This window comes from Hypanus sabinus, chromosome 9 (assembly GCF_030144855.1).
Source record: "Hypanus sabinus isolate sHypSab1 chromosome 9, sHypSab1.hap1, whole genome shotgun sequence".
Lineage (NCBI taxonomy): Eukaryota > Metazoa > Chordata > Chondrichthyes > Myliobatiformes > Dasyatidae > Hypanus > Hypanus sabinus.
This window is the reverse complement of record NC_082714.1, coordinates 143,398,654-143,420,183: the sequence shown is the minus strand read 5'-3', so window position 1 is coordinate 143,420,183 and position 21,530 is coordinate 143,398,654. Positions and strand designations below refer to the sequence as shown.

The window sequence follows — 21,530 nt, the reverse complement described above, 5'->3', positions numbered from 1 at the left end:
AAAACTGACTCTGATTCTGATACAATGGAGGATAGTGCCCATGATGGAGCTGACAAAGTTTACAACTCTCTACAGCTTATTTTGACCCTGTGTAGTAGCCACCCACCCCCATACCAGATGGTGACACAGCCAGTTAGAATGCTCTCCAGGGAACACCTGTAGAAATTTGTGAATGTTTTAGAAAACATACTAAATCTCCTCAAACTCCTAATGAAATATAGCCACTGACATGCCATATTTGTAATTGCATCAGTATGTTGTGTCCAGGATAGATCCTTAAAGATATTGGCTCTCAGGAACTTGAAACGGCTCACTCTTCCCACATCTGATCCCTCAATAAGGACTGGTGTGTGTTCCTTCATTTTACCATTTCTGAAGTCCACAATCAGTTCTTAGTCTTACTGACGTTGCATGCAAAGTTATTGGTGTAACATCACTCAATTAATTGGTATAGTGCACTGCTGTATGCCCTCTCATTACCTTCTGAGAATCTGCCAACAATGGTTATATCATTAGCAAATGTATAAATGGCATTTGAGCTGTACCTAACCACACAGTCATGGGTGTAGGGAGAGTTGAGCAGTGGGCTAAGCACATACCCCTGAGGTGCGCCAATTAAATACATCTAGATAATGAAAAATGATCAATAACAGCATCCTTTGTCTTTACAGAAGAAAATAACAGAACCAGGTGGGACTATCATGAAACCCTACCTTGTGTTATTATTTCTGTAAAGAAAAATCTGCTATCCTTATTGTGGGTGATTAAATTGGTCGAGTCTGAAATGGTAACTCCAGCCTGTTTTTTCAGGAACAATGAGGAATTGGCAATATGTGCTGGCCTAGCCAGCAACGATTGGACCCAAGGAGATATAAATTAATGCAATCATGATGAAAGTAACACAAATCTTTTTCTTCTCTTTCAAAAAGAAAACATTTTCCAAGGCCTTTCCATGATCCACTTTAAAATACATTCCTTTCCATTCATTCTCAGTTTATCGATATTACTGACAAGGATGACATCTATTGCATGCCTCTGGTCAACTTGATAGGTTGCTATGACCCAATTTAATAGTTAGCCATGCCACATCTGAGGGCAGTTACCATCATTCAGATTGTGTGGGATTGGAGTCATGAATGGGCCAGAAAATTGAACAGCAGATTTTGTTACCTGAAACAAAATAATGAATCAGTTGAATCTTTCAACAATCCACTTCCATTCACCGTAGCTGACATAGAAGAAGAACATAGCAAAATCCAACTCCTCAAAATGCATTGCAAGAGTAACAGACTAACCTGGTCTTGTTCTATACATAGATGTCCAGATCTCTAATATACCAGTTATTGTCAAGAGCTGGTGGCCTTGTTGCTTCTTATTGAAAACACCATGTTAAATATTTCCCATAATTAAACTTCATTTTCACCATTAAACTTCTGCTTTTACCACTTTCATGGCAAGTAACAGGAAAGGGATTTTAACAATATTTCTTGCCTCAATCAAATATGTTCAATCAAAATTTAAAAGTATCTCAGTGTGGAGTTCACGAAAATCTGGATAAATTACTAACTAATTAAGGAAAAAGAAAACAAAATTGAAGTTAATTTTCCAACAAGTATGTAGGGATGCTTTTGGATCCATATAATCAGCTACTGAAAGAATTTGGGTAAAATTCAATGAGTAACCTTCCAAAGAATGATACTATTATAAATAGATTTTCATTCCTGACATTAAACCGAATATTACTGATGGGTTAGCAAGGTCAACTACTGTCACCGAGCCATCAGAAGCTAGATACATATGGAAAACCCAGGCTCCATAACCCACAAAGTTCTCTACAAAGAACAAGCAACTAGCTATCACCTTATTACTGTAAATCTTGCTAGCTTCTACATTTATCACTAAACTGAACTGTTCAAGGCTTAAAGATGCTCTGCAGTACTGAAATTAATGTTATGTTACAAAAGGGACCTTCAGCCTCCTGTTCTCAGTTGCACTGGATTGTATGTAGAAGCTGTGTTACCAAATTGTAGAAGAAATATACATTTTCATTAATCAACTAAACTTGTCAATTTCAGTTCCTGGTGAATATATATTCAGTGGCCACTTTATTAGGTACACCTGTACACCTGCTCATTAATGCAAATATCTAATCAGCCAATCATACAGCAGCAAATGAATATATCAAAACATGCAGACATGATCAAGACATTCAATTCTTGTTCAGGCCAAAGAATGGGGAAGAAATGTTATCTAACTGACTTTGACTGTGGAGTGATTGTTGGTGCCAGATGAGGTGGTTTGAGTATCTCAGAAACTGCTGATTTCCTGGGATTTTCACCACAGCAGTCTCCAGAGTTTACAAAAAAAAAAATTGCAATAAATAAAATAAAACAGTGGGTGAAAACATTTTGTTAATGAAAGAAGTCAGATGAAAATGGCCAGAGTGGTTTATGCTGACAGGAGGGCAACAGTAAATCAGATAACCATGTGTCCCAACAGTGGTATGCAGAAGAACATCTCTGAACACACAACAAAATAACCTTGAAGTGGATGGGCTACAGCAGCAGATTAACTCACTAAATTCCACTTCTGTACCTAATAAAGTGCATGTCAAGGCTGGTCTACCATATTGTAACAGAAATCTATGTTTTCATCGATCACATGTCAGATTCATTTCTTGGTGAATATATATCTCCCAGTGATTCTGAGATTGTTAAAGTCAAGCTTTCTGAAATCTGGCACTTCAAGCCAAGTGGACAGAAAAAATTCTCAGACAAAAAGAAATTAAACTATGCTTTCAGTATTTATATAAAAAAAATCCATTATCTCCACGCAACAGGGGTTGCCAAGATAGTTATTTAAAATGCATTGATTACTCATGTTAGATAACTTCAGTACTTGAGCTGGCTGCTCCTTAGAGAAATAATAGGAAACCAGGAGATATCATTCCACCAGCATGTGACAACTCAATGAGTTTAAAACATATAATTTTAATCTATCAAAGTCCTAGCAAGGTAGATAACTACTTTTAGACTACAAAGCTTTTAGTGTATTCATTAAGCTACTACTGGTCTTCTTTTGATTTTCATTTAATATTGCTTAACAATGTTCTTATATTTCCTATGGAATGACATCCAATTTCCCTGTAATCCATTTACTTTCACAACCCCAAACTACCATCAAGGATATTCCTTGCACCATCAACACCAAAGGTAAACAATAGAACACAGAACATTTCAGCACTGTACAGGTCTTTTCGTCCAAGGTGTTGTGCTAACTTTTTAACCTACTCCAAAATCAATCTAACCGATCCACATAGTTCTCCAATTTTCTATTACCCATGTTTCTATCTAAGAGACTCAAATGCCCTTAATTTATTTGGCTCTACCACCACCCCTGGCAGTGCATTCCACACACTCACCACTTTCTGACATCCCTCCTATACTTTCCACCTTAAAATTACGCCCCTTCATGTTAGCAATTTCTGTCCTTGGAAAAAGTCACTGGATATCCACTCGATCTATTCCTCTCATCATCTTCTATACCTCTATAGAGCCATGTCACATCCTCCCCTGCTTCAGAGAGAAAAAAGCTCTAGCTTGCACAACCTTTCCTCATAAATCATGCTCCCTGATCTGGACAGCATCCTGGTAAATCTCCTCCTCGCCCTGTCTAACACATCCACACACTCCCTATAAGTGTCGTCTAACCAGGGTTTCATAGAGCTCTAACGTTACCTCATGGCACTTGAACTGAATCCCAGACCATATACATATACCATATGTCTTCCTAACAATCCTATCAACTTGTGCAGCAACTTTGAGGGATCTATGGACACAGACCTCCACAATGTTAATAATCTTGCCATTATTCTGCCTTTAACTTCGACCTTCCAAAGAAATTCACTTCACACTTTTCCCAATATAGCAGCTAATTTATCTAACAACCAGTATATCTTTGGGACGGAAATAAACCATCACACTCAGGAATCCAACATTTACCAGGAGAATGTCCACCTGTCATCACCGGTGAGGATAGAACCCAGGTCACTGAATCTGTGATGTCCTGCATGAACAGTCACACCACTGTATTGCCCAGAGTTCATTCTTCCCAGTGATGTCCTTAACGTTAGATTTACAGTGCCTTGACTCCTGAAAAATCACCCCTCACATATCAAAGAGAAAATAAATATTTTTTAAAATTGCACATATACCATTTATATTTTATACATCATTCAGAAGGTAGAGTACTCTCTAAAATTGCTTTTCATACATTTAAACCGGGATGAATGGAGAGTTAGCAACCCATGCAAACAGTCTACAATAGAAGGATAAGCAAACATAGATTCAAGATTCAAGTTTATCTGTCACATTTACATCACAACATACAGTCAAATGTGTCTTTAGTGTTCATAACCAACACATCTGAGGGGGCAGCCCACAAGTGTCACCACACATTCCAGTGCCAACATAGCATATCATAATTTATAAATTTATTTTGTAATAGCTCCAGAGATCAAGGGTGGGTTCACAACAACTTGGGTTTAGAACGAGAATTAGCATGCAAAGGAAGTTTAGGTTGAGAAGACTAAAGTGGGACAGAAAGTAAACATCAAAGTCATTTTTTAAACATTAACATTTTACATGATAACAGGAATGAACTTCAAAAGTTTAAAACTGTTCCCTTTCATACTAAGGGTAGCTTCATTGATAATATCTACAGGTTATAAAATTAAAATACAAAATTATGTGAATTCCTGCAAATTCTTGAGGACAAGATGTGGCCATTTGAGAGAGATAAATTTCCAAAGATTAAAAATTTTAAAAAATGCTAATACTGTAAATGTGGAATATAAATGGAAAAAAGGAGTTTCAAGCATTTCATGCTCTAGGGATTACATGGTTCACAGTTTAAATCCCCTCATCCTTTGAATACATGGGGTAATTTATTCATGAATAACACAGTGAAATACACAATAGCACAGCCAATAGAACTGTTGGCTCACAGATCTAGCATCCTGGGTTTGATCCTGACCTACAGTGCTCTCTGAGTGGAGTTTGCATGTACTTATGTAATCACATGGGTTACTGACATATATCCAGCAGACCAGCACTACAACCATGATATCGCACTTGAAAGTAGCATGGTTGGATTCATGTATGATCCTTTTGTTTTAAAAAGAATCAGATTTATTATCACCGGCACGTGCTGTGAAATTTGTTATCTTAGAAGCAGCAGTACAATGCAATGCATGATAATATAGAAAAATAATAAATAACCAAGTGTATTAATCACTCTGTATATACATGTATATTGAATAGATTTAAAAGAGTGCAAAGACAAAAAAGGAAAAAAAATGAGGTAGTGTTCATGGGTTCAATGTCAATTTAGGAATCGAATGGTAGGGGGAAGAAGCTGTTCCTGAATCATTGAGTGTGTACCTTCAGGCTTCTGTACCTCCTTCTTGATGGTAACAATGAGAAGAGGGCATGCTTTGGGTGATGGGGGTCCTTAATAATTGATGTCACCTTTCTGAGGCACCGTTCCTTGAAGATGTCTTGGATACTATGGAGGCTAGTACCCAAGATGGAGCTGTCTAATTTTGCAACTTTCTGTAGCTTCTTTTGGTCCTATGCAGTTGTGCCACCCCACCCCGATACTAGACAGTAATGCAGCCTGTCACAATACTCTCCATGGTACATCTATAGAGGTTTTAGGTGACAAACCAAATTCTTCAAACTTGGATACTACGGAGAAGAAAATTGATTGGCAGAATTAATGCAAAATTTTAGATTTCTTGAGAGTCAACAATTGCCCTGATTGAGGTTCATGTAAACTGAGCTCAATTTATCTACTTTTCATCCCCTTTAAAGTTTTTCTCTTCAGGGAGTACTATAGCAATAACTTGAAATAAATTGGCTAGGTGTACTGAGATTATTATAAGTGTGCTCTGGATTACCAAAGAATTTTTAAATATATATACACACAAACATACATACACACTCACAGTAACCACAGTCAAAAGCAATAAATAATTGTTTATTGATCATGGTTTATTAATTACCAGCTTGAAAGCCATTGCTACCTCTCAATACTTTCTAACTGAAACATTATTTTTGATTTGTTACCTAGTAGTTTTCACTTTTAAATATAATCGCCCACATCAGAACATCTTCTCTCCTCCCTTTTAAGGGTTCCATGTGCCATGCCTTTCTTTTTGACTGTCTAGAACAATTTACAAATTGATACAAGAAAATAAAAGGTTGCAACATTTGAAATACCAAGTTTTTCCCATATCTTAGAATGATCATTAGAAGTATGAGCAAGTAAAGGTCAGTCAACCCCTCAAGCATATTTCACCATTCAACAAGATCACAGCTGACCTAAATCAACTTCCCTTCTCCTGCCCTCCTCCTTTTTGTATTGATTCCCCTAACATCTCCAAAAATTAATTTACCCCAGTTTCGATGCAGTGAATGGCTGAGACCCCAGAACCACCAAGGTACACGGTCTTAAAGATTTACCTCCCTTTGAATGAATTCATTGCTCATTTCTGTCCTAAACAGTACTGTGAAACTGAGCCCTGGTCTGTGAGGAGACATATGCTTTGTTAAACCACAGACAATTTTATATGTTTTATATGTTTCAATGAGGTCTCTTCTCACTCTTCTAAACTCCAGTGAATCAGAGGGCCTAGCCTACGCAACCTCTCAATGTATGTATTCCTATCATCATAGGAATCAGTCTGATAAATCATCTCTGCACTCCCTGTGCAGGAAGTTGAAGTAAAAAGACCAACATCGCACACAAGAGTTCTCATGTGCTATATATATATATATATACATACCTATATTTAGTCACATATGTGACTATAAAAGCCAATATACCATTGGGCAGAACTGTTTCATGGTTGGCCTATTGGTGCAAAAGTTTCATTACATTTGTAATCTGAGTAGATGTATGCATTTGGTGCCAATATACTTTACCAGATGTACCTAAACCAGATTCTAAAGATTTACTAAGAAACAATATGACATAGCATTATGGTTGTCATTTATGTTTAATTTGGCCACAGCAGCACATCGTCATATAGTTTGTAATTGTCCTGTCTTGGTGTCCAGGGGTAAATACTAAACAAGGAAACAAGCAAACTGTATACACGTCAGGGTACCTTGTGACAAGAAATTTGCATAAATTTAAAATCGGGATACCTGGCATTGAATAAACATAACTTCAGAAAAAAAGTAACATTGGCACAAATCATTAGAAAAGTATACAAAGTTTTAAATCACCACACTGATACTCTGGAAACACAAGATTGAATGTGATCACAGCAGCCTACGAAATTTAATTCAAGGAATAAAATAAATCTGAAATATAAACTAGCAACAAAAATTGTGACAATTAAACTACTAGATTGCTGTTCACTTCAAATAAGGAAATCCATCAACCTTGTCTTGACTAGCCTGCCTAGGAAGCCAGACTCAGAGCAATATAATTGTGTTTTTTAATGTCGGCAAAGTGGTTCAGCAAACCACTCCACTGAGGGCAAAGAGTCATAAAAATAAATGCTGACTTCGCCAAAATTCCCATATGGATAGGAAAATCTTAGAGGAACACACTCAAAATACTGGAGGAACTCAGCAGGCCGGCCAGCACTGACACTACTACTACATCGACTTGACTCAGGCCTAGGGGGCCGCCGTCAGGCAGTTATGGAAAAGAGTAAACAGTCGACATTTCAAGCTGGGACTCTTCATCATGATTGGAGAAAAAAGATGAGGTCAGAGAAATCTTACTCTGACTTTTCATCTGTTTTTTCTCCAGTCCTGTTGAAGGTCTCGGACTGAAATGTCAACTGTTTGTTGTTTTCCTTAGGTGCTTCGAACATTCCAGCACCTACAGCTTTTCTCTTGTTTGTGAAAGTTTAGAAGGATATGTGCAAAACTGGACTAACTCAGATGGACATCTAGGTTGGTAGGGGCTAAATGGGTTGAAGAGACTTTCTCCATGCTGCATGACTATGATTACAAAAAAAAAACTACTGGACTTCGTTGTGACTGTAAATGAAGTCATGGAGAGGCACTAAAGCTGGTGGATATAACAAAACTAGCAACAGGTATCATATGGAGACACTCTTGGAAGAAGAGGCCTGCCTGACCCAATATTACATGAGATTTTCATATGCTAAAGATCAAAGGTAAAAGCAGGACAATTCTATTGTTACAATGTTTCTACAATGCTTCCTTTGAATTACATACAATTATCAAAAGCCTCCATCTTCATAGTAACACTCCAGACTCCCAAAATGAATGTTAATCCCCATTTTGTGCATATGTAGGCACCTGAGGTCGAATGGACTGTTTCTTTGTTTGCAATCAACGCCAGTCTGCAATTCCAAGAACACTATTGTTCTGGGATGCATTTTAAACTCAACCTACAATCCACATTCAGGTCTGAAGACTGTCATGAACTGGATGGTTTGAAGGGCCTTTCTCCTTGCTGTGTGACTACAATGACAAAATAAAATTATTACTGGATTGAAGAATATTACATACTCCTGGGTAAGCATAGAGTTTCCTCAGCAGCAGACAAGATGGAATTAAAATTCCATGCTTGTAACTTATCTGCATTCTCAGATGTTGAATTCATGTCAGGTATATAGAGAGAACATCAAGATATGCAGCACATTAAATAAAATTATAAACAAGTTGTTCTACATATAATCATGCCCATTAAAAAAGTTCATGGTTATGTTTTAAATGAACCACGAATAAAATATTAAATGACAACTGCCTACACATTCTCAGAAATTCCAATGCTTGCAATTTAGGAAAGACACCCAGATATTCATATTCACAAATAATAGATAAAAATTATAGTGCTGCATAGCACAAGAACGGTCTCTTCAGCCCATCAAGTCCAAGGTTGCCTTTTTACCATCTATACTATTTCCACTTGCTCATATTTACAAATATCCTCCTCTGCCTTGCCTTCTGTCTAAAAGCCACTTAAACAGTAATTGTATCTAATTCCAACACCAAACTGATCGAAGACTGGGGACACTTGAGAAAGTATCTTGGAAGTTCAAAGTCAGTCCACGTACTTTGATCATCAAGAATTAATTTGCAAAGACAGGGTTGACACGTTGAAATGTCCGGACTACAGATTAATTTCATGTACTCTGCATAATAGAAGCAATTATTAAGGACACATGATGAAAAGGAAGTGACAAGCTGTAATGGGCAAAGTTTCAAAAGCTGCAAAATTCAGAGCCAGGTCTACTCCATTCACATGCAACACACACAAAATGCTGGAGGAATTCAGCAGACCAGGCAGCACCAATGGATAAGAATAAATAGTTGATGTTTTGGGCCAAGACCCTTCATCAGGACTGCAAAGGAAGGCGGGAGGTGTCAGAGTAAAAAGGTGGGGGGGGGGGAGGAAGGAGTACATGGTGGTAAGTGATAGGTGAAACTGGGAGAGAGGGAAGGTGGTGAAGTAAAGGGCTGGGAATTTGATTGGTCAAAGAGGTAAAGGGCTGGAGGAAGGGGAAATCTAATAGGAGATGATGGATGACCATGGAAAAAAGGGAAGGAGGAGGAGCATCAGAGGGAGGTAATGGGCAGGTAAAGAGATAAGGTAAACAGGAATGGTGAAGGGGGGGGGGGGGTGCAATTACCAGAAGTTCGAGAAACTGGTGTTCATGCCATCAGGTTGGAAGCTACCTACAAAAAATATAAGGTGTTGTTCCTCCAACCTGAGTGGGGCCTCATTGTGGCAGTAAAGCAGGCCATAGAATGACATGTCAGAATGGGAATGGGAAGTAGAATCTCCTAGCAGATTCCCCCTCCTCCAGCCCTTTATCTCTTTCACCAATCAACTTCCCATCTCTTTCCTCCACTCCCTCTGCCTTTCCCAGGTTCACCTATCACCTGCTGCCTTGTACTTCCTCCTCCCCTCCCCTACCTTCTCACTCTGACTCCTTCACATTTCCCTGCCAGTCCTGAAGAAGGGTCTCAGTTGGAAACATCGACTGTACTCTTTTCTAAAGATGCTACCTGGCCTGCTGAGTTCCTCCAGCATCTTGTGTGTGTTGCTTTGGATTGCCAACATCTGCAGATTTTCTCATGTTTGTGATCCCACTCCAATCACTACTGAGTGAAGCATAAAGGGGAAGAACTATGACTTGTCAACAATTAACAATGTTAACATGTCAACAAGAACCATTTACTGGGCAACAAGGAAATCTCCATCCAATGAGATTAATTTCACCAGTTATCCAATAATCATAGGTTGTAGCTGTACACAAATCATTCCTCCGCATAACAAAAAGAGTGAATAATATCATTCCAACAGGCAAATCCAAGCAATCTGGTTAATTTTGAAACCTTGCACCCTCCAGACAGCAGACAGCACTGTATCTTTCAGGAGTGCACACTGCTGCCACCGTCTCTAATCCTTCTCACTCAACTGAGCAATAAGCTTGATGCCACTTTTCTCCTCGACAGAGCTTACAGTGGAACCAACCCAAGCAACTGCTACCCTTTCAATAACATCCCAACTAAAGCATCCGCCTCCATCACATTGAAAGAAATTACTTCCCAGACCATACCAATGGGTTGTTATGCATCACTGACCCTTCTTACTGGACACTAACCTTTCACATGTTACTGTCGACACTTGCATATTCTTCAGAGCTGGAGATCATGAACTCCAACCCTATACTATCCAACTTCTATAGGTGCGTGGTGGAAACTGTGCAGACTGGTTCCATTACAGCCTGGTAATAGGAACACTGATGCCTTTGGGCAGAAAATCCTACCAAAGGTAATGGATTCAGCCCTGTACATCATGGGTAAAACCCTCCCACCCACTGAGCATATCTACATGAAACATGGGCATAGAAATGCAGCAACCATCATCAAAGACCCTCAGCACCCAGGCCTTGGTCTTTTCTTGCAGTCGCCATCAGATTGAAGGTACAAGTGCCGCAGGACTCACACCACCAGATTCAAGAACAGTTACTACTTCTCAACCATCAGGCTCTTGATCACTCATTCTGCTTCTGGTGTTCCCTCAACCAAAGGTGTCACTTTAAGGACTCTTCATCTTGTTATTTCATGCTTGTTATTTATTGCTATTTATTTATGTTTGCATTTGCACAGTTTGCTCTCCATTGATCCTGTTTACAGTTACTGTTCTGTACATTTGCTAAGTATACCCGCAGAAAACAAATCTCAGGGTTGTATGTGGTGACATGTATCTACTCTGACAATAAACTTTACTTTGAACTTTGAATGAACATCAAGTAAGACTAGCTCTATTGTGAGCCACAATGAAAAACAAACTGCAATTTCTGGAATCTAAAACAAAAAAAAACACAAAATGTCAGAGGAGCCCAGCCAGTCAAGCAGCATCTGTGGAAAGAGAAAAAAATTAATGACTCAGTTCGAGAACTAGACAGCAGAGTCTGAGGAAGGACCCCTGACCCAGAATTTTTGCACATTTCTCTTTCCACAGATGCTGTTTGACTGGCTGTGTTCCTCCAGCATTTCTGTTCTTGATTCAACTGTGAACCGGATTACAAGCTTTTGTATAAACAAAATATAAAACAAGAAAATACAAACTTATATGGATTCCAATTAATTTTCATTTTCCCTCAATGGCTAAAAACAAAACTTTTTTTCCCCGTTTGATATGGGCCTACTTCAGCTTTAGGGGTGACTGCCATTAACATTCACTCATACAGACCTCAACAGTCTCTTGCACTCTCCCTCTGCACGGAATGACAGGATTGTATTCTCTTCCTGCTTCAAACAAGGAATATTTTAGTGAAAGTTTATCATTCTAGTTTTTTTCCTGATTACACCTATGAAGTATTTAAATAATTTTACTTCTCACAGAATTGACCCAACTGTGCTGTGAATTTATTTTGGATGTCCTATCCAAACTAAAATGCTATTTTCTATGATATGCCATGGGAAAGGTATTTACTGAACTACCTTGATGTTTAGGTTAAAGATTATCCCTGTCCGGGCTGTTGGGGCTCATCAACCGTGGTTGGCATCTCATCTAGGAGAAGGAAAATTCTGATCTCAAACCTCTGTTGCCTTATGGCCAAACCTACTCATGGGGAAGGGTTTGAGAGTAAACCCTGAGGAAAATCCTGGAGCTGGAGTCCGTAACACAGCCCATCGTTCAATTCAATTCTGACTGGCAACTCCTGTGAAGATGTTGGTGTCAAACTGTATCTGGCTTTGCCATTCCTTCGGATTCATCTGCTGTTTAGAGAGGGAGAGCCTGCTACATAGTCATCAGCTTGCTCTCCATATTGTACTACCCTGGTTTGTGTATTGCTGACAACAGCTGGGATGCAGGCTCCATGGTTGACCCTAAACAACAGTGGGCCTTTAATCCTTGTCAATTTTTGTCTTTAAAAAATGGATGTAGACATGCACAGAGATGTAAAGAACTTACCAAATTCAACATTTGGGAATCATTTGAATAAGGCAGCCAAGAGACTGGAAAATAGTTCAGGATTTTACACTTGAGAATGAGAATAGTTCAGAAAGCAATGAAAACAGAAGTATCCTGACAAAGCAAGTGTATGGGAAGTGGAACTAATGAGGATGACAGGAAAGAAACAGGCTATGTGGAAGATATAAGTGCACCATTGCACAGAAGCGTGAAGGTAAACCAAATTAAATTAGGGAATAAGGTAAGAGAATAAGAATCTGTGTCCATAAATGGAGTACAATAGAATGCAAAGAGTTACGAGTAGTAATAATTACAGAGAATACAACATTGTAGCTACAGTGGTGTTTTGACATGCCTGGGAAACTACTATCGATCATACAAACTCTTTATTCCCGTTGCTGTCTGTTAGGAGTTTATTCGTTCTCTCCATGACTGTGTGGGTTTCCTCCAGGTGCTTGGTTTCCTCCCACATTCCAAAGACATACCGGTTGATAGGTTAATTGGTCATTGTAAGCTGTCCCATGATTAAGCCAGGATTAAATCAGGTTGCTGGGCAGTTCGGCTTGAAGGGATGGTATCTCGATCAATCAGTAACAGTAGAAATGGACTAAAGCTAGAGGATAATTAGGATATATTAATTAAAGTTTCCATCACCATGCTAGAATATAAATATCCTACCGGTTGTGTTTGGACTGAACCCATAAAAACAGAGTTAAGAACTGAAGGAAAATTATATAACGTGTTTACACATGAGCCAAATAGAAGAGAAATACAAGGATGAAGATCAGCCAGCAGCAGAGAGCTATGCAGGAACAACAAATAAATTTGGGCAAATTTTGCTTGAATTGAAATAAGCCTAATTCCACTACTACTTCTTTAAATAAACCCCACAAAATGACCCAAATGCATTTTACAAATATTCTAATCTAAAGTTGTTAGGCCAAATTTAAGGAGCATCTTAAGGGAGATATACATTCTGCAATAAAGAGTTAAAGTCAAAGTAAGTCAGCTCCTGATATGTCACCTAGCCAGAAAATATTGAGTTGAGAGTTAAGGGGCAAAAGTTTAGGGGTAACACAAGGGGTAACTTCTTTACTCAGAGAGTGGTAGCTGTAAGAGAGTAGTAGCTGTTTAGAACGAGCTTCCAGTAGAAGTGGTAGAGGCAGGTTCGATTTTGTCATTAAAAAAAAAATTGGATAGGTATATGGACAGGAAAGGAATGGAGGGTTACGGGCTGAGCGCAGGTAGGTGGGACTAGGTGAGAGCAAGCGTTTGGCATGGACTAGAAGAGCCGAGCTGGCCTGTTTCCGTGCTGTAATTGTTATATGGTTATAAGTCAAAAATAGCTTTGGACCCTTCACTTTGCATATTGTGCTTTAGGAATGTTACACAGTCTACAGAAATGGAAGGAAATGTAAAAACAACACACATAAAATGCTGGAGAAACACAGCAAGTCAGGCAAAACCTATAGAGGGGTACACTCAATGTTTCAGGGCGAGTCAGGACTGGAAGTGAAGGGCAGAAGCTAGGAGAGAAAGATAAACTGGATAAGAATAAACCAATCACCATATTTCAATTATGGCCCAACACTTAACATTGATCATTTCTGATAAGCTTTTTTAAAAAAAATAGCAATTGTAACTATTAGAAATGTGCATAATCAAAAATTTTGTTTGATAAACGAAGGAAATCAGTTTGGAAGAGCTTTGGGAATTTCAGCAGGTTTGCAGAAAAGTTTCCCAAAAGAGAACTGTTAGATCAATTCTATTGTAGTGTAAAAGAGGAATTGTAACAAATTATCTAGAATGTCAGCAGATGCACTGGGAACAGAGTGATGCAGATTAGGGAAGAAAAAAAATTAGTCCAAGTCAACAAGGAATACTCTATTCTCTTTTCTTGGTCCACATAGAGGAGCTGGATTTGGGCACAGAAGATGCGATCTCTGCTCCTGGTAGCAGAAGTAATTGGTTTGAAAATCAATGAGGGATCATGAAGTAATTTAATTTTGACCATATATCTGGAAATGTTCTTCAGGGAAGCAAGAAAACACCAATGCAAAGTTTCACGATGGACAATACAGTACAATAGTATTGATTGTCAGTGCTCACTTTAAGTGAAAATGCAAGAAATCCACCTGACTTATGCAACTTGGTAAACTTCAAAATTAGTAATTTCATGTTATTTATTCAGTGTACAGCACGATAAAAGGCCCTTCTGGCTGAACGAACCTATACTGCCCAATTACATCTACTAAACCGCAGGTTTTTGGAATGTGGAATGAAACCCACGTAGTCATGGAGAGAACGTTCAAACACTTTTGACAGTGACAAGAACAGAAACTCGGGCTACTGACACTGATAGTGTTATGCGAACCACTATATACCGACTTTGTAACCACTGTTGATATTATTTGAATTTTCAGTGATGCTAACTGTGAGCATGATGCACTGTTTGCAAGAACTGGATCAATCTGCTTAGCATACAGTATCAGTATTAACTAAAGAATTAATTGCCTCCTGATGTGAAAGTTTGCTTCCCAGGGAGACACACATGCAAGTTTACAGAACAATAAAACAGAAGATAATAGAATATTAAAAAATGTTTTTTATCTTCATATCTGATCCAGTTTTTTTTTTATTCTTGTGATTGACAATTAAAAATCATGTGAAACTTGCATTGGAAAAAGACGAAGATAAATAGAATCATGCAACACACACAAAGTGCTGCAGGAACTGAGCAAGCCAGGCAGTATCTATGGAAAAAAGTATAGTTGACATTTCTGGCCAAAATCCTTCATCAGGACTATTTTCAGACTATTGCTCTCTGCTAGTAAATGGTTTTATCCATAGATACAATTCACTTCAACATCAGCAAATATATTGGCAAAACCCATCTTGAATGGGAAGTTCTTGAATCTTCTAGTAATAAAGACTAATTTATTATTCTCCTAATGAGTCTGAAGTGACTAGATTAAGAAGACTGGAGATTTAAATTTAAGATCTCCAAGTACTTGGTACTCATATAAATAATCCAATCAATTTGTCAAAGAGATATTTTCCTGTCAAATAATAAGGTAAAGTCCCTATCCTCCTCCGAGTCACTGAAGAAAAGTGTAAGCTTTACCTCTCAGAAGACAGGCAGACTTTCAGGATTTGAAGAGTCCATCTACAGACCGGTTTCGTCATCGAAATGGGTCAAAGCCGAACTCCGTGTGGACCATAAAACAAAACAAACTTGTATCTGTCGTATCTCCACCTTTTTTTTTGTTATTAGTCACTTTTGATGTTTTATGCATTCAATTTTAATGTTTCTTCTCAATATTTGGTCCATTTAACATGGCAAAAAGAGAGCAAGTTTACACTGAAGTACAAGTTAATATTTGGGTGCCTTTCATATTTATTATGGGTCTGAAAATGCCGGGTGCCAGCCAATTCTTTTTCCCAATGCAGGATGGAACAAGAGGTGAGAATATTAAAGCAATGTCATCAGCAGCAACGTATTATTATTCAGATGGAGGTCCCGTGATAAAGATTTGCACTGAGTTGCATGATTAGGTTTAAATATAAGAACACAGTGCACTTTGTTTGGTTTACGCGACAGCACGCCAACTGGAATACATTAAAATGGAAATCCATCGAAACACACACATTCAAGTAAACAATCCCCACCGCTGCTTCTGAGTGCATTAATTATTTAAATGATCAAAATGACGGACCGTTTTCTTGTGAATAAAACCAACATTTAGATGCGAAATTATTCCTTATTTTTGTACCCAATATCCAAATATAAGTGAATTACATCGATCCTTACTTTTTTGGCAAGATTTTACAAATGATTGATTCTCCTTTTTGCTTGATTTATTGTTGTTATGGATTTAATCGCTAAATCTGTCAGTCTGTAGACCTCACTGAACGGAAACATATCATTCACACTGATCAGTTTGTGCGGAGCGCTGGGGAGTGCTTATCCTACAGTATCACAAAACGATACCCAACTGCGAGCTCGCCGCAGCCTTCAGAGAAAGACAAGGGGGCATTCGCTGCTGACCGCATTTGGTTACCTTTCGCAAACTCAATTCACCTAAAATTCAGGTGATGCTCGATCAAGTATGAGGGGAGACGGTTGGGAGCCGGAAGTCCGATTTCAGGCTGCAGTCTATGAGCACCTCCATTGCTTTCCGTCTCCTGGTCAGATCGTTTCTTAAACCCGTCCACTTAACTCGGACAATGGGCTCTTGCGTTGTAAACAAAGAAAACGCACCCTCTTTTTAAACAAAAAAATCAACAGATTTCAATCAATGCCACCTTCAAAACCCTTGGATGGGGCTAAATATTTGCTCTGTAACACTGAAGCGTATGGAGAGCAGCAAAGAGTGGTAAATAAACTCAAGAGGTCTGAATCCGAGCCGAATAGATGCGGTACTCAGCGAGTGAAGAAGGTTGGCAGCAACACTTGCGTCTCCAAACATGAAACATCACACACTTGCTAATTATGGAGCTCAGAAGTGTACGATTATTTAATGGCAACTATAAACGCAGATAATAAACCTCACCGCGAAACTAATGTTAAAACTACTATGACCATGTTCTCCATCGCCCGTTTTGTAAAACAAGATGCAGTTAAATCTACAAAAAAACACGCCCCCAGTAACTTAACTAATCAGCAAAAGCGAATTATTTAGCATGCGTATGTATAAACAGTTATAATTAAGTTAGTTGATAACAAAGTGTGTTTCATTTGAGGAGTGCGTACGGTTACTGGCGAATAAAGGGAAGGACTATTTGAGAGACCTGGACACTGATGTTAATATTCCATTTACGAACAAATTGCCGTCAAGTATTTTCGAAAATTAAACTCCACTTACTCCATGTCGTCCCGCGTTTTACACTCGTATAACTAAATTAGTGAATGTGACTTCTAATAGCCACTGGCGTGAATGTCTCGCTGAGAATGTATCATAAAATGATATTCCCTTCAATAAGTCAGATTCAAGTTTTAAATATGAACATTGCAATGCATGCTTCGTTCCTAACAGAACGAACACAGTAGTGAATGTGTGCCCCGAATGTTTACCTGCTTCGTCCCGGCAATAAATAGACTCCCCGAATCTAGATATGTATTTAGATCAATTACACTCGTGTAGATATCCACAACATAGATCAAATACATCAACGTCCGGCAAAAATCAATTTAGAAGGATTATCGCCCTCACTTTTAATATACATTTTGCTGCTGAAAGTCCGTTTACTGTAATAAAAATGAAAAATATTTCCCCCTTTATACAGTGATTATATAAAATATAACAACATACGAGCCAGTAAGACAGAGTCTCAAATTAGTATTGTTATTGAATCCTTTCACCGGAGAAATAAATGCAAATATGATTGGTTGTCAGTCGCAATGGAAGACACGGAACAAGAATCCCAAACGCAACGGCTCAGATACGGCGTGTTTATCAAAAGAGCTTTTGATAACGCACTTCTTTGCATAAGAAACAATGGCTATAATTTAGCTTTTGGGGGGAAATTGAATGCATTAAACATGTATTGGATGTGGCAACATACCATTCTCAACTTCTGCGATGTAAATCAAAGTAAGCCAGTGATGCACCGAAACATTTCAGTGGACTGTGTACAGAACCAGGCAGCCAGTATTTGCTTCTTGAGTCATGATGATGCCATCACCTTGAGGAAAACCTCATTTTATGAAATATCTCCATTTACCTTTAATATTCATCGGCTGCTCTTACTTTAAAACAAACACAAATAAACAGAGATCTTGGCATTCCTGGCACATTCGTGTCAGCTCGTACACTTTATGGACTAGGCTTTGTTCTGTGTATGTCCCGCTCCTATTAATCAAAATTAAGAAACACTCCACTACTGTGCTGAAGAGAACATCATTTGTTTTAACAAAGTTAGATATTGAAAGACCACAGAACAAAGCTTGCACCACAGAACCAGTCTTCACGTTTACCAGCAATGAAAAAAAATAAACACTCACGGCTTCTGAATAAACTGAACCATCGAAGAGGCCCAGATTTCTGTTCATTTAATCCTTGATTTCAATTTGGCCTAGAGCGGTGTTTCGCATTCTTCATATTTTGAATTATTTTCCTGGAGTAACTGTTAGCTCCATGGTGCTCACCATTATTCTTCCAAATACCACAGCCTGCTTTCGGCTGTCAGTGATGCTGCGGCACTGAGAACCTCTTGAGAGTGTAACAATACATGCAGAAGGGAAGAGAGAAGCAAAGCCGGCTACCGCTAATACAAGGCATGGATCATCCCGTTACAGGGATTCACACAGAACAAGGTTTCATTATTTATCACCATCTTGTAGACTTCTGGTGCAAAAGTCAGCCTAATGTCATTGAGAACAAACCTGAAAATTAATGGTGTGATGTGGGCAGTTGTTTTTACTTTTAGAATGTTATATTCATAAAAAAAATCAAAATTGGAATTTTGATGGGTTTGTCTATGTATTTGATGCAATCATCTCTATCAATAACACAACCTGATTCGCCAATAATTTATATTGGGTCTTTAATGTTGATTCGTACCTTTGGAGTTTCAAAAGTAAAATTGTTGAGATTCATTGTGCATAAATTTGAATGACAAGCAGTAATTCAGGAGTGATGAGTCAGTACCTTGCTTGTCAGAGATAAAATGAATTAACTGGAGATAAAATGAATTAACTGGAATCATTTTCAGTAGTCTAAAATAGGTCTGACCTGCATGTAACAAAGCCATTCAAATAAATTAATGTACTGACACAGAATTATATCTCACTTTCAAGCTACAAGCCTGAACTACTCAGTCCTACAAGGCTACAAAACAACAAAACAGAATCTGATAGCATTGTACATGGCTGTCAGTATTTACTGCTGAAAAGCCTGCAGACAGCTGTCAACACAAGGTTGCGAGAAAGTCAACCAACAGAATGAATAGCAAAAGGAAATGTTCATAATCCCTGGGCACACACAAGTAAATCTTTACACAAATTTCAGTTCACAAATAGTTCTTCAACTATACCACTTGTGACATTTAAACTCCCTAAAGGGAAACATATTTCAGTGCAAGTACAAATTATGTACTGGAATTAAGGTTATTTTGACATTATGTGGTTAATTAGAACACAGCATGCATGGATTTTCCTTTTTAAAAAAAATCGAAACTATAACTCTGTGCAAAAAGTTGAATATTCATGAACTGTATATCAGATGCTTTCAGTCACAAGCGATAACATGTTTACCAACAATAAGCAGTTTATGTTGAATGCATCTTGACCAAACATAATTTAGAAACTTGTTTTTGCACCAGTTTAAGAATTCATATACTCTGTATTATATCTGGGTGCTTAGAGGTTTAATTTTCAAAATACAGAAAATACTGGGGTTGAAAACATGAGCAGACAGTTGATAGTTGTCATATAACATCTGAATCCACTGAACATAGATCTCACCATGTGAGAAATCTATCTCTTTGAAGCCTCTTTTTTAAAATCAAAACTTGTTGATTTGCCAAATACACTGAAACGTAGTAGTGAGCAGTGAGATCACTTGAGTTGAGTATGATGTTCTCCGAAAGGGTAATTCCCTTAATGGAGAGCACCTTTGTATGACTTTGCTTTACGTGGGAAGGCTGAGGTATGGACAGCCACCACACAGTCCTTGACAGACTGGGGCCAGGGTCCAGTGCCACGGATTGGAAGACAACTGGGGACCCTTCACTGCCATTGTGATGTGTCATTACCTTCTGACGTTCTACTGTGGAGATCTAAGTTGGATTGGATTTGTCCAGTACCTCCCCTTAACCTTATTGTCATGGGTGACTCTACCAGGACTTAAGCTCCAAATTGTATTGCTCTTGGGGATCTCAGGAACTCATAAGCCTTTCTACCACATTAAAACATACATTTACTTCAATTATGAATATACATATATTTGAGGTGCTTGTGTAAATGAATACAGAACAAAATAGTTTTCATTGTGGAGATCCTTTAAGGAATTCTTCTCACTTCTCAGGTGATTGCTTTCTGTTGAGGATTTCTACCTCTTTGTTAGCTCCCAGATGACCAATGAGGCAAGTATGAGACTTGCAATTTCCTCCACAGATGGGCAAGCGGGAGGCTGGTGGGATAGATGGTAGGTAGTAAAAGATTTATTACCATGTGCAATAGAATACAGTGAAAAACTATTTTGCATGCCATCCCTACAGATAATTTCAAAACACAAGGACATCAAAGTAGTAAAAGGAAACAGCAATAATAGGATGCAGAAAGGATGTGTTACAGTTACAGAGGAACTGCACTGCATTGTCATCATCATTATGTGTGTCATCTGACATGGCAATTTTTCTACTGAAGTGGTTTGCTATTGCCTTCTTCTGGACAGCGGCTTTACAAGACAGATGATCCCAACCATTATCAGCACCCTTCAGAGATCATCTGCCTGGCGTCAGTGATTGTGATATGCACCAGCTGCTCTTAAGAGCTGCTCCCATGGTGTCATGAGACCCTGGTCCAGTGGAAGGGGGGTGCAAGTGGGCTAAACAACTGCTCCACTTTGCTCAAGTGTGATCTGCAGACTAACGGATAGATGAGTGCCTTATATCTCCTTTGTTAGAGATGTACCTCCACACTGCTACCCTGAACTCCAGAATAGGTGGACAATAAGGTGCAAGAGGCTGAGAGACAGGGCACTCCATTCCCAGCAATATGCTCTCATTGCCAATGGAATTGAATGAGTGCCTCAATACAATGGAGGCCAAAGTTTGTTCACCATTGCAGGTACATCATTGGTAATGTTGCTACAGTGTTTATGCAATTCTGCTGCAGGTAATTCAAGTCCCAGATGTGGGATTAGAGCAAGGATCACTACTGCTCAGTGACCCTAGAGTTTTCTGCCAAGCCCGAGGTCTTGATTTTCAAACAGTTTTATTCTCAGACGGCCAAAAGTTGTTCCAGCATGTTGAGGATGATGGTGAATTACATTCTCACAGTCTGCTCTCATCGAGGGACATCTCACATGAGATGGAAATTTGACAAC

General features: G+C 38.6%; 1 protein-coding gene across 1 annotated transcript in view; it reads right to left on the bottom strand.

The window, feature by feature from the left end:
* Positions 1 to 18,576, bottom strand: part of LOC132399870 (disks large-associated protein 1-like) — a 582,904-nt gene extending 564,328 nt beyond the window's left edge. Inside the window, exon 1 of the mRNA XM_059980732.1 lies at positions 18,485 to 18,576. The gene's annotated coding sequence lies outside the window, so the exon portion shown is untranslated. The remainder of the gene's footprint in view (positions 1 to 18,484) is intronic.
* Positions 18,577 to 21,530: the final 2,954 nt, after the last annotated feature.